The sequence below is a fragment of the Lepisosteus platostomus genome, chromosome 15 (genome assembly GCF_059453375.1).
Source record: "Lepisosteus platostomus isolate fLepPlt1 chromosome 15, fLepPlt1.hap1, whole genome shotgun sequence".
In the NCBI taxonomy this organism is placed as follows: domain Eukaryota; kingdom Metazoa; phylum Chordata; class Actinopteri; order Semionotiformes; family Lepisosteidae; genus Lepisosteus; species Lepisosteus platostomus.
This window is the reverse complement of record NC_142625.1, coordinates 686754-700139: the sequence shown is the minus strand read 5'-3', so window position 1 is coordinate 700139 and position 13386 is coordinate 686754. Positions and strand designations below refer to the sequence as shown.

General features: G+C 54.1%; 3 non-coding genes across 3 annotated transcripts; all 3 read right to left on the bottom strand.

Moving 5' to 3' along the window:
* Positions 1–3075: 3075 nt before the first annotated feature.
* On the bottom strand, positions 3076–3263 carry LOC148647442 (U2 spliceosomal RNA). Its single transcript, XR_015926986.1, has one exon. It is a non-coding gene; the product is annotated as a U2 spliceosomal RNA (small nuclear RNA).
* A 3236-nt stretch (positions 3264–6499) lies between these two features.
* LOC148647441 (U2 spliceosomal RNA) lies at positions 6500–6694 on the bottom strand. The gene has a single exon (XR_015926869.1). It is a non-coding gene; the product is annotated as a U2 spliceosomal RNA (small nuclear RNA).
* A 6293-nt stretch (positions 6695–12987) lies between these two features.
* On the bottom strand, positions 12988–13184 carry LOC148647440 (U2 spliceosomal RNA). Its single transcript, XR_015927064.1, has one exon. It is a non-coding gene; the product is annotated as a U2 spliceosomal RNA (small nuclear RNA).
* Between the last annotated feature and the right edge of the window lie 202 nt (positions 13185–13386).

Here is a 13386-nt window from a genome sequence, read left to right as displayed (position 1 = left end):
CGTTATCAAACCCATCTCGCAATCTGAAATCTGTGATCAAGGACCTCAGCAGGTGAACTCCCTCGCCGTGCGAGTCTCCTAAATCAACGTTGAAGTCGCCGCCCATAATCAGCTCCCTGTTGGTGTATAGCAAGGGCTCCAGATCTCTCAAAAAGGAGCCCTGCTGACGTCTGTCTGCTGGGGCGTACACGCCGATTAATCTGACCCTTGTCCCCTTCCAGGTACCATCCACCACCAGCAGACGTCCGGGGACCACTGAGCTGACCGTCTGGACGGCGAAGCTCGGCGAACCACACAGGATGCCCACACCGGCAGAGTTCACCCCTCCGACGCTCCACCACGAAGGACCCTTCCTCCACGCCTTCTGGAGGGTCCTCACGTCGTCGAGGTCCTTGAGATGGACTTCTTGAAGAAAACACAGATCCAGATTCTTTTGAGACAGGTATGAGAAAACCGCCGTCCGCTTGTCCGCCTTCCGCAAACCCCTCACATTGGCCGTTGCCACCACGAGGGTCATGGTGGGTCCAAGAGGGGTTTGTCACTCTCCATCTCTTCTCCCTGACTGGGCTCAGGTGAGCTTGCTGCCCCTGCTGTACTTCCCGAGGTTTCACTATCCGTGGTGTCCATAATAGGGAGCGGCCCCAGGGGGCTGAACGGGAACTCCTGTTCGGGGGTAAGCACGCCGGGCTGGCAGTCGACTATCGGACTGCCGTCATCCGTCACGTCCTGAGCCACCGAATAGGCGTGACAGGGTACTGGTCCAGATCCCTGCCCGGGAGGCAGAGAGCCCTCGGTGTCCTCGAGCTCGGAGTCGCTCGAAGTCGACTGGAGTGTCTCTTCCTCCATCTTCTCCAGGTCTACCATCTCCTCCTGATTTTCTCCCTCATCTCCTCCTTCGTCCGTCTTCTTCTTCTTTTCCTGGGTCCCCTTCTTCCTTCTCCCAGCCCGTAAGCGCTTTTGCTTATTCGGCCCTAGGGTGGTGAGAGTTGTTGCCCCCACCTCCTCTCCCACCAGTCCCGACACTGCAGGTGTTACTTCCTCCACTGTGGGTCGTGTCCCCTTCACCACATCTGCCCAGGAGGTGCGGCCCACCTCCCGTGAAGTTCCCGGTCGTGCCTCTTCTTCTCCCGTTTGTCCTCCATCTTGCCTCCCTTCCTCCTCCTGTCTCTTCTCCCGTTGCTTCCCCCTTTTCTCGTTGGCCTTGTCACCCTCCGGTTGATCTTCCTCCTCCCCACCCTCCTCTGGGCGCTGTACCCAGGTGTGGAGTTCCCTCTCCAGGTCCCTGCCCCTCTGATTACACTGCCGGAAAAGGTGTCCTGTGTTCCCACACAGGGAGCACTCCTTCACCGGGCAGGCCCGTGTGCAGTGGCCCGTGCGGTGACACTTCCCACACTCTCCGGCAGTGCACGTCGCCTCGCGGTGACCAAACCCTCGGCACTTCCTGCAAAAGTCTGGTTGATCCCAGTAAAAAAGGTATCCCCTAAATGCTCCAATGGCGAAAGTGCCCGGGGGGTGGGCGAAGCCGTCCCGTGATCTGTCATCTCTCCGTAATTCGACCTCATATTTAAGTTTCCCGGTCCAAACCGTACGAGTATCACTAACGACATCTGGGCCTTTCAGCACCTCCACATAACGACGTAGGAAGGTCGTCACATCCCGGTACGTCACGAAAGGGTCGAACATGTGGATGACCACCCGTCTTCTACTATCTCCCTGCAAGCCCCCGCACTCGTACTCACGCATTTGTCCCTCCGCCTTTGCTTGTGCATACTTCTCCGCTGCCCTCCTATGAAGCTCGGCGGTCCTGAAGGTGACATCCATGAATTTCTGCGCCCGGTTCCCCTGTAAGCATAAGATCTCACTTGCCTTGAATCCGAGAATGCCAAACAGTACCTCATCTTCAAAGGACTCTCTTCCCTGAGGCTCCGTCTCCGCCCTCCAGTGAAAGCGGATGGTCCAACGAACGCTGGGGTTCATCCCGGCCTTCCTCGCCTCCCCGGGATCCGCAGCCATGATGAAAAAGCAGCCTTTCGGCTGCCAAGCAGCCCTCGCTCCAAAAAAAAACCCAAGTGAAAAGCACAATCCGAAGTCCAAAATCCAAAGGCAATCCAAAAAGCAGTCCGGGGTCCAAAACGCAGAAATCCAACCGTGTCCTTGTAGAAATTGATGTCCACTCGATCTCCTCTCTCCCTCGACCTCTGACCTTAGCCAAAAGGCCGAGAAGCGATGCCCACAAAGGCGCGGACCGACGCGCGGGCGTTCCGCTGGCGCACAGTGGCGCAGGCCGACTCCTCTGGAGCCCGGGACCCGCGCAGCTGCCGGCCTCCCTGCAGCCAGAGGCCTGCCGCGGGACTCTGCTCCCCCTCTCTCTTGCCTGCCCGCCTGCCTTCCTGCCAGTCCCGGGCGGGGGCCCTGCTCTTTGATCTTCTGTCAACGGCCCGACAACGACCGCAGCCGCAGGGGGCGCCAGCCGCCCGGCCTCCTTAGCTTAGGCCCCTCCCACCGGCAGCAGCTGCGCCCAACCGGCTGCAAGCCAAAGCCGAGCGCCAGCACCTGCGGGCAGAGGCAAGGGGCAGCTCTCTCTCGGGAGGGAGGGAGGGACGGGGACGCGCGCGCACACACACACGCCTGCCTGCCTGCCTGCCTGCCTGCCGAAAAAAAAGAAAGAAAAGGTGGATATACTAAGTTTTTGGGAGGGAAAACGCCCAGCTGTCGAAAGGGGCCCGCCTGCAGGGACGGGGACGGACACACACGCAAGCAAGCAAGCAAGCAAGCAAGCAAGCAAGCCACGCCTGCCTCCCTGGGAAAAGGCTGAAAAACCTAAGTTTTTTGGAGGGAAAACGCACGGGAGCCGAAAAGGGGGCCGGCCTGCTTGCCCAGAGAGTCGAGACGCGGGAAAGCGCACAGAGGGAGCACGGGAACCGAGAGGGCGAGAGAGAGACAGAACACAGAGACACACAGATGGGGGACGAGGGACGAGACCCGAGAAGAAGGAGCTCCAGTCCACTTCGCTTGCTCGCTCGCTCGCTCGCTAGCTAGCTAGCTACCTACGTCTGTCTTTTCACCGCTGAGAGAAGGTGGTGCACCGCTCCCGGAGGCGCTGCAATACCGGGCCGATGCGTGGAGAGGACGGAGCAAGCTCCTGATCCAGCTCCCTGTTCCAAAAATCCGTTTAATATGTGGTCCCCCGATGGGGGACGTATCAGATATTAAACTGATAAGAACAGATTTTTTTTTTTTTTTTTTTTTATTAGAAAACAGTTCGTAAAAGTACATGAATTACATATTCACATAGGTTTCAACCAAAACATAAACCCACAACAACCATAAACTAACACACACACCAAACCCACCCAGAATAACAAACCCGAACAATGCCCTAGGGTAACCTAAGGCATCCAGAAACAAATATAACCAATCAACATCTTATTCAAACCAAATCCTACCAATTATACCATAACTAAAACACCTCCAGCCCAAATCCTCCAACCCCTATAACCATACCCAAAATTACACTATCAAACCATTTACTTCTACACCCTCATTTCCATATCCCGCCTTTTATGCAAATACCCTCCTCTACCCTACGTTCTCTTCCCTTCACCTTTTCTCAGCTCAGCCAACATCTCCTTTGTAAGCTTTGCCTTCACTTCCTTGATGACCATTCTGATCCCATCCATATCCTGCCCAGACACCACAAAAGAAGTCAACCCAGCAGCCGTAAATACATACTCAATCCAAAAGGAGCGATACTTCCTCTCCGTCCGCTCAAACACTTTCTTCACACATCCCCTGTAGTCCAAGCCCGCATGATCAAAATTACAATGCTGTCGGACCTTATACCCCTCCCTCATCGGCCTCTCTTTCCAATTCGGCACCTCTTCCAACATTATCACACGATCTCTCCTTCCCCTCCTCCAATCTTCCCACCAGCCATCTCCCCGCTCTTCCTCACTCACACTCTCTGCTGTTACACTCCCCTCCCTCGTCCCTTTCCCCACACTTCCTCCCCCACCCCCCTCTATCTCACTCCCGTACCCCGTCTCCCTTCCCGCCCCCACTTCCTCCACTACCTTAGAAGTACCAGCACTCTCGCCCTCCTTCTCTTTCATCTCAGACTCCTCAACTCTTACACCCTCACCAACCCCTTCAACTCCCCCCTGACCTAGTACACCCTCAATAAACATCTCCAACTCCCTTTCAACCTCTATACTTCCTGCCTCCCTAATCCCTTCCGTTCCCATCTGTCCTAGTACCGCATCGCTAGGTACCTCCGGCTCGCCTTCAATCTCTATACTTTCTATCTCTAAAACCTCGTAAGGGTTTGGGTCAACTACACTTATCCTGCCTTCTTTTACCTGTCGTTGTTCCTCCCCCCTCTCCATTTGCCTCTTACTCTTCCTCTTAGCAAACAAAGACCGGTTTTCCCCCTTTTCCTCGTCAGATACAATTTCTGCCCAATTCGCACCCCCCGCCAAAATTCCCTCCATTATGTCCATCTCCACCCCTACCCCCCCTGCAGACTCAAGGCCTCCACCCTCTCCTAGCCCTTCTGCCTCCGTGTCCATCTCTTCACTCTCAAGCCTGACGGTCTGCTCGTCTGTGCTCGGTCCAGCTGTATCCTGCCTCCTGGCTGACTGCGACTCCTTCTTCTTTGACGCTGCTGTAGCAGCAGCCTCAGCGTATGTCCTCTTCCTGTCCGGGCATACGTTATACAGGTGTCCCTGCATCCCACACAAGTTACACCGGACTATTGCCCGGCAGTCCACAGCAAGGTGACCTTCTGCTCCACATTTCCTACAGACCTTACTAGGACATGTCGTTACAACATGTCCCTCCTTGCCGCATCTATGACAAACCTTCGGCTGACCAGGATACCTCACCGTGCCCCCGTTCGCCCCGATGGAAAAGGCCGGAGGGGGGTGCACCACCCCACCCTCTGGTGCCGCACCAGGCCGGAGGCGAACCAGGAACCTCCTTCTGCCTGTCCAATACCCTTTTTCATCTCTCTCTTTTGTTCCAGAACCCTGCACATCCACGTACCTCCTCAAAAAAGTCACAATGTCCTCTTCCGGTATAAACGGATTGTGCATATGCACATACAAGGGTCTTAATTCTCTAGCAAACAGGGGTTCTATCCTGAATGCATTCAAAGGTGCCTCCTCTTTATTCTCTACCACTGTCTCCCACACTTGGCGACAAATTGCAGCCGATGCTAAAGTCACATCCAACATCCCTTTCGCAAAAAAAGTCTGCAAACAAAAAACCTCTTCCAATGCCAGTGAAAAAACCCCAACCAAAATCTTCTCAGCAAAATAGCCTCTGTCCAAAAAAACCTTCCCAGTGTCCAAACTCTTCACCACAAAACGCACCGAGTCCCGCATTCGTCCCTCTCTGGACCAAGGGTCCCCGGCCGTCAAAAAAGCAGTGCGCTCACCCATCTTCTCCAAGACAAGCTGGTTTCCTGCTGATCCTTCTCGTCCTTCAGTTCAGAAATCTCCAGTCGAACTCCTGTTCCGGGCTCCAGATTCCCCTCCTCTGCACGGCTCTCTCCAGTCCTCCTTCCGCCTTCCCAACCCTCGGACCAAGACCAAGCTGCGGACAGGCCACACACTTGATCTTAGCCAAAAGGCCGAGAAGCGATGCCCACAAAGGCGCGGACCGACGCGCGGGCGTTCCGCTGGCGCACAGTGGCGCAGGCCGACTCCTCTGGAGCCCGGGACCCGCGCAGCTGCCGGCCTCCCTGCAGCCAGAGGCCTGCCGCGGGACTCTGCTCCCCCTCTCTCTTGCCTGCCCGCCTGCCTTCCTGCCAGTCCCGGGCGGGGGCCCTGCTCTTTGATCTTCTGTCAACGGCCCGACAACGACCGCAGCCGCAGGGGGCGCCAGCCGCCCGGCCTCCTTAGCTTAGGCCCCTCCCACCGGCAGCAGCTGCGCCCAACCGGCTGCAAGCCAAAGCCGAGCGCCAGCACCTGCGGGCAGAGGCAAGGGGCAGCTCTCTCTCGGGAGGGAGGGAGGGACGGGGACGCGCGCGCACACACACACGCCTGCCTGCCTGCCTGCCTGCCTGCCGAAAAAAAAGAAAGAAAAGGTGGATATACTAAGTTTTTGGGAGGGAAAACGCCCAGCTGTCGAAAGGGGCCCGCCTGCAGGGACGGGGACGGACACACACGCAAGCAAGCAAGCAAGCAAGCAAGCAAGCAAGCAAGCAAGCCACGCCTGCCTCCCTGGGAAAAGGCTGAAAAACCTAAGTTTTTTGGAGGGAAAACGCACGGGAGCCGAAAAGGGGGCCGGCCTGCTTGCCCAGAGAGTCGAGACGCGGGAAAGCGCACAGAGGGAGCACGGGAACCGAGAGGGCGAGAGAGAGACAGAACACAGAGACACACAGATGGGGGACGAGGGACGAGACCCGAGAAGAAGGAGCTCCAGTCCACTTCGCTTGCTCGCTCGCTCGCTCGCTAGCTAGCTAGCTACCTACGTCTGTCTTTTCACCGCTGAGAGAAGGTGGTGCACCGCTCCCGGAGGCGCTGCAATACCGGGCCGATGCGTGGAGAGGACGGAGCAAGCTCCTGATCCAGCTCCCTGTTCCAAAAATCCGTTTAATATGTGGTCCCCCGATGGGGGACGTATCAGATATTAAACTGATAAGAACAGATTTTTTTTTTTTTTGTTTTTTATTACAAAGTACAAAAGATACAGAACAAATCCATCACCCCGGTGCACCAATTTACAGTGATAAAGCAATCAATCCCTTCCACCTTTCCTTCGCAGCCGAAAAACCCCAACGCAAAACATCCCGTTTAACCCTCCCTCCAATATCAGACCTAATCCTCCCCACCACCTCTCTACTGGAGGTAAAAACCCCATGCTTGACAATTTCATCCCTGGATGACCAGATCTGAAACTTAATAACACTAATCATTAACCAAAACAGAAAATTCACATTCCATCTCTTCACCCCTGAAACCCCCCTCATAACCAACCTGTAAGACAAGACAAAATCCGTTGAAACCAAAAAACACAAAGAAACACACTGAGACCATACATCCCTAGAAAAAGAACACTCCCAAAGAGCGTGCCTTATGGATTCTCCCTCCGTACAATTAAGCCTGGGACATAAGGGCTGCCTCGAGAGGCCATGCCTACACAAGGTTTCCCGCACTGCCAACCTATCCCACAACCCAAGCCAATTCAAATCACAAAGCCGATTATCTAAGCCGCGCGGTTGAATCCTTGCCCATGTCTCCTGAGAGACCCCCACCACTGCCTGGGTCTCCTTCTGTACAATTAGAGCGTACATGCGACGATGGTCTAAAACAATTTCTCCGCTCTTAACTTCGGGATGCGTCCTCACCCATGTCGCAGCATGCCTATAATGCCCCGGGAGCCTTTCCGCCTTGGGAGTGGTATTAGACCACACCACAAGATGTCGCATTTTCTGTGCAAACCAAAGCATGACAAAGAACCTACACGGATGGGCCTCAGGCGCGCGCAGCAGTGTGCAGAGCCGAGCCACAAACAGGCAATCTAACTTCAGTGGTATATTGGGGACATCCCGGCCACCGTCCTCCACTGCTCTGTACATGTCAGCCCTTTTCACGTATTCATACCTCCCCCCCCACATGAATCTAAACACCGCTCTCACCACCAATCTACGGAAGCACACCGGCAAGGGGAAAACCTCTGCCAGATGCAACAGCAGGGGTAAAATATCAACCTTTAGGACCAGAACTTTCCCTTTAAAAGAAAGTGACCTCCGACTCCATTGACCGAGCTTCTGATTCATCTTCTGCAAACGATGTTCCCAGTTTAGGACTGCGGAGTTCCCTGAATCAAACCAAACTCCCAGTATCTTCACAGGCCCGTTAACCACCGGTAATCCTCCAATCTCATGTCTCCGGTCCGTCCAGGCACCGAAAAGCTTGACAGTACTCTTATTAGTGTTTAGCGCAGCCCCTGTTCCTGCCGCAAAATCCTGAACCACCGATAGAACCCTATCTAAACACCGATCAGAGGTTAAAAACAACGAAACATCATCCGCGTAGGCAGCGACTTTTATGCGCAACCCGTCGCTCCCAGGCACCAACATTCCCTCTATTGCCGAGTCACTGCGAATTTTCCTCAGTAACGGTTCAATGAATAAAACATATAATAAAGGGGACAGGGGGCAGCCCTGCCTCACTCCACGCTGGACCACCAGGTTCTCCCCTAATCTGCCATTAATACACACCCGGGAAATTGCCCCCTTATAGAGCGTCTGCAGCCACGTTACAAAAGTCTTTCCACAGCCCATCTTACTTAACGCCTCCCATAAAAACCCATGATGGACTCTGTCGAATGCTTTATTTTGATCAAGATTGACCAACATGAGGGAAAGGCCCCTGTCTTGCACCCACTCCACCACATCTCTAATCAACGACAAGTTCCATCCGATCTTCCGGCCTTCTACCCCACATGTCTGATCTACACCTACTAGGGACCCCATCGCAGTTCGCAGACGCCTCCCTAAAACCCGAGCTAATATTTTATAATCCGTACACAATAATTGGATCGGTCTCCAGTTTTCAAGGTCCTTTCTGTCGCCCTTTTTATATAGGAGAGTAATGACACCCGTCCTCATAGTCCCGCCTAACCCATTCCCACTGAGCACCTCTTTAAAAACCTCCAACAAAAGCGGCTCTAGTGAAACCCAAAAGGCTCTGTAAAATTCTATTGGCAACCCATCTATCCCGGGAACTGCTCCTTTCTTTAAACCCAACATTGCCTCTCGGAGCTCCATGGCACTTACTTCCTGTTCCAGCTCGGTAGCCTCAGACAGATGTGCAAGATCTTCTAAAAAACTATCTTTCTCCTTCTGTCTCACTTCCTTTTCTGAAAAGAGACTTCTATAAAAATTTGAAGCATAGGCCAGCATCTCCTTTACCTCACTCGTAGTTGTACCGTTGTCTATTTTGAGCTCTGAAAAAAAGACCTTCTCCTGCCTTGACCTGACCGAGCCAAAAAAGTGAGCTGAGCACTTCTCCTCATTCTCTAGAATAACTCCTCTTAGACGAAAAAGGAAGCCCTTGGCCCTTTTTTGCCAAGCCTCCTTTAGTCTCTTCCGCAACTCTGCTGCTCTTTCCGCGCAAAAGGAGCCCCCACGATTAAAATCAACATAGACCAACTCCAATTCCTTCTGCAGGGCATTCAACACCTTCCTCTCCTCCCAGCGCCTTTTCCTGCAGTATTTAATAGAAAGACGCGCTACAGATCGTTTAAAACTCTCCCACGCCTCTATTTTAGAACCAAAAGAAGGAAATGTATTCTTAAAGCTGTCTATGTAATCCAAAATTAAAAGACGGTACCCAATCTCATCCAGAACGGACACATTAAGCTTCCAATAATTTGACCGAAAGCCAGAATCCCCTAATTCAAAGGACGCCGCTAAAACCCAGTGATCAGAAAACCACACAGGAGAGGCTGCCAAACTAACTTTTTTAGCCTTAAGGGAAGAAAAAATATAATCTAATCTTCTGCAGTGCCCCCTGCTGTTCTGCCAAGTAAAGTTTCTAAGACCACTATTAAAATCCTTGAAAACATCCAAAAGATGGAAATTCTCTACCAACTCCTTAAGGCTTCGCACTCCCCCTCCTTGCGGGTCAGATAAATCGATGTTAAAATCCCCCCCCATTACAATCTCTCTATTTGTGAAAAGCCATGGCTCCAGATCTTTTATAAATGTTGCTTGGAGGGCCCTCTCGGCAGGGGCATACACACCGATCAGACGCACCCTAGCAGACCACCAGCTTCCGTCAACCACCAGAAGGCGTCCAGGCACAACCGAGGTTATTTCAGTGGCCTGAAACCCCCGGTCTCCACACAGAATTCCAACACCTGACGAGTGGACACCGCCCACACTCCACCACGACGCACCTTTCTTCCACTCATCTGTAAACTTCGTTACATCACTCGGACCTTGCAAATGTACCTCCTGCAAAAAGCAGAAGGCTGGGTTCAGGTCACTTAAGTAACTAAAAACAGCGTGCCGTTTAACATCACACCTTAACCCACGCACATTACTTGAACAGATTTTTTTAAGCCTCATTTACACAGTTTTGTCATTTCTTCCCCATCAAGTCCGCGAACAAAGCATCATAACCAGGACTCCCCGCCTCACTTTCCCCACTGGGCGTCTGGAACGGCCCAGGTGTCACTGGGGACATAACCTCAAGGTCAAAAAGGCCCTCAGGGTCTGTAACCCCACTGGGGTCCAACGTCCCGCCACTCTCTGAAATGCCTGCACTAGAGTCAATCAAAGCTCCCCCAACACAGCCATCGTTCACTTCCCCTACCGCCTCCGGCGGGTCGGGGGGGACTCGCTCCTTCTCATGCTCCACCACCGCCTCCTCTCTCTCATCACCACCCGAGACCGTCTTCTCCCTCTCTGGCACCTTGGGTTTCGGGTCCTCTGTCACCTCGCTGGACTCCTCACTTTCTTCGGACCTTTCACCATCATTGTCCATGTCATCATCACTCACCACCTCCTCCCTCTCGCCTACCATGGGGACTTCGTTCTCCTCCTCCGAACTCTCAGAGTCTGTCGAGGCCCCACCCTCTTCAGAGTGCACGCCCTCCTCCGAGGATGATGATGCTTCCTTTGACCTCTTCTCCTCGAGCCCAGTGCAGTCCTCTTCGCAGGCCTCCCGATCTCTCTTCTTCTTTCTCCGCTTTCCTGTAACCGTCTCCCAGCCTTGTCCTGACGAACTCTCTCCTTCCGGACTCATAGGTGTCTCAGCAACCGTCTCGGCCTCTAAGGAGGTCCCCTGATGACCCGCCTCCTCCTCTTTCCCGGGCTCCTGCAATGCTTGTTCCTGCCCCAACACGGACGTCCCCTCCCCAGGATCCTCCTCTCTCCGCTGATCAGCCTCTGCCAGGTAAGTTCCACCTTCTCTGGATCCTCCGGAACCACCTACCGGCTCTGTCGAGCGCTCCACTGCCCCTTCGTCAAGGCCCACCTCCTGGATTTTCCGGTACTCCCTCTCTGGGACGCTGCCCTCTACTGGTCTCCCTTGTCCATCAGGAAATGCAGTCGATTCTTCCAGTCCCTTGTCCCTTCGTTCGGTGACAACAGCTGCGAAGCTACGCACCTTTCTGGGGCACGTCCTGTAAGAATGATCCGGAACCCCACACAGATTGCACACCAGAGCATTACGGCAAGCAGCGGCCACATGTCCAAGCTCCCCGCATCTTTTACACATGTCGGTCACACAGTCCACAAAAAAATGCCCTGATTGACCACACCTCCGGCATGTTTTAGGCTGTCCAGGGTAGAGCATGTATCCTCTATACGGCCCAATACTGAAATTGGCTGGTGGAGTTATCAGACCCCCCTCTATCTTATCATTCGGGCGGAATCTTACTGTGTATGACCTTTTTCCAGTCCAAACCTTCTCGTCGTCTATAACCCTTCTCCCTTCTCCTTGCACATCAACATACCTTCGCAAGAAGGTTAGAATATCAGCCTCAGGCACCCTTGGGCTATAAATATGAACCATCAAGGTCTTCACATCTCTTGCAAAAAGAGGCTCTACACGATATTTGCTCAGCGGTTCCTCTTCTTTCAAAAGTTGAGCTTTGCTCCATACCCTGGCGCATTCCACATCCGAAATAAGTGTCAGATCAAAAATACATTTGCCTTGAAAATCTTGTAAGCACAAAATATCCCATCTCTCGATCTCAAGAGCCTTAAATAACACCTCCCTCTCGAATCTGCCTCTTACCATCCACTCCGCTCGCTCTTCCACATTCTTCAATACAAAGCGCACCGTGCCCCTCATTATCCCTTCATGGGACAGAGGGCGCCCAGCCGCCGCCGCCGAAGGCCACTCACCACCAAAAGACGTCATCTGGGAGCCCCACCTTCACCCCCTGGGCTTCACCCAGAGCGATTCCAGTGGTGGCTCTTAGCTGTACTCCCGCCGCTTCCCAGTCGACTGGTCTCCTCCTCTCCCAGTGGTTCCTCCTTCGCCGCTGCTTGCTCCGCTCTCTCGCCACTCGTCTTCTCTCCTCCGCCGCCAATCCCGACCTTCTGACACAGACTTCCAGCCGCGGACAAGCCACGTACTAGTTATCTTGGCCAAAAGGCCGAGAAGCGATGCCCACAAAGGCGCGGACCGACGCGCGGGCGTTCCGCTGGCGCACAGTGGCGCAGGCCGACTCCTCTGGAGCCCGGGACCCGCGCAGCTGCCGGCCTCCCTGCAGCCAGAGGCCTGCCGCGGGACTCTGCTCCCCCTCTCTCTTGCCTGCCCGCCTGCCTTCCTGCCAGTCCCGGGCGGGGGCCCTGCTCTTTGATCTTCTGTCAACGGCCCGACAACGACCGCAGCCGCAGGGGGCGCCAGCCGCCCGGCCTCCTTAGCTTAGGCCCCTCCCACCGGCAGCAGCTGCGCCCAACCGGCTGCAAGCCAAAGCCGAGCGCCAGCACCTGCGGGCAGAGGCAAGGGGCAGCTCTCTCTCGGGAGGGAGGGAGGGACGGGGACGCGCGCGCACACACACACGCCTGCCTGCCTGCCTGCCTGCCTGCCGAAAAAAAAGAAAGAAAAGGTGGATATACTAAGTTTTTGGGAGGGAAAACGCCCAGCTGTCGAAAGGGGCCCGCCTGCAGGGACGGGGACGGACACACACGCAAGCAAGCAAGCAAGCAAGCAAGCAAGCAAGCAAGCAAGCCACGCCTGCCTCCCTGGGAAAAGGCTGAAAAACCTAAGTTTTTTGGAGGGAAAACGCACGGGAGCCGAAAAGGGGGCCGGCCTGCTTGCCCAGAGAGTCGAGACGCGGGAAAGCGCACAGAGGGAGCACGGGAACCGAGAGGGCGAGAGAGAGACAGAACACAGAGACACACAGATGGGGGACGAGGGACGAGACCCGAGAAGAAGGAGCTCCAGTCCACTTCGCTTGCTCGCTCGCTCGCTCGCTAGCTAGCTAGCTACCTACGTCTGTCTTTTCACCGCTGAGAGAAGGTGGTGCACCGCTCCCGGAGGCGCTGCAATACCGGGCCGATGCGTGGAGAGGACGGAGCAAGCTCCTGATCCAGCTCCCTGTTCCAAAAATCCGTTTAATATGTGGTCCCCCGATGGGGGACGTATCAGATATTAAACTGATAAGAACAGATTTTTTTTTTTTTTTTTTTTTTTTTTTTTTTTCTTATAAAATATACTTTATTCCGAAAAAAAACACATCTCAAAAGGAAAACATCTCATACAATAACACTCCACAAGTTAAAACAACGGCGGAACGGCGGCGATTGTCCGTTTTCAATCCTTGCAAGGGTGGGCGGATTTGCGCTATTATGAGTGTCCCTCCAAACCCTACCGCTTGCTGTAACCCATTAATCCCTGTACAGGGTCCATAGGCCTT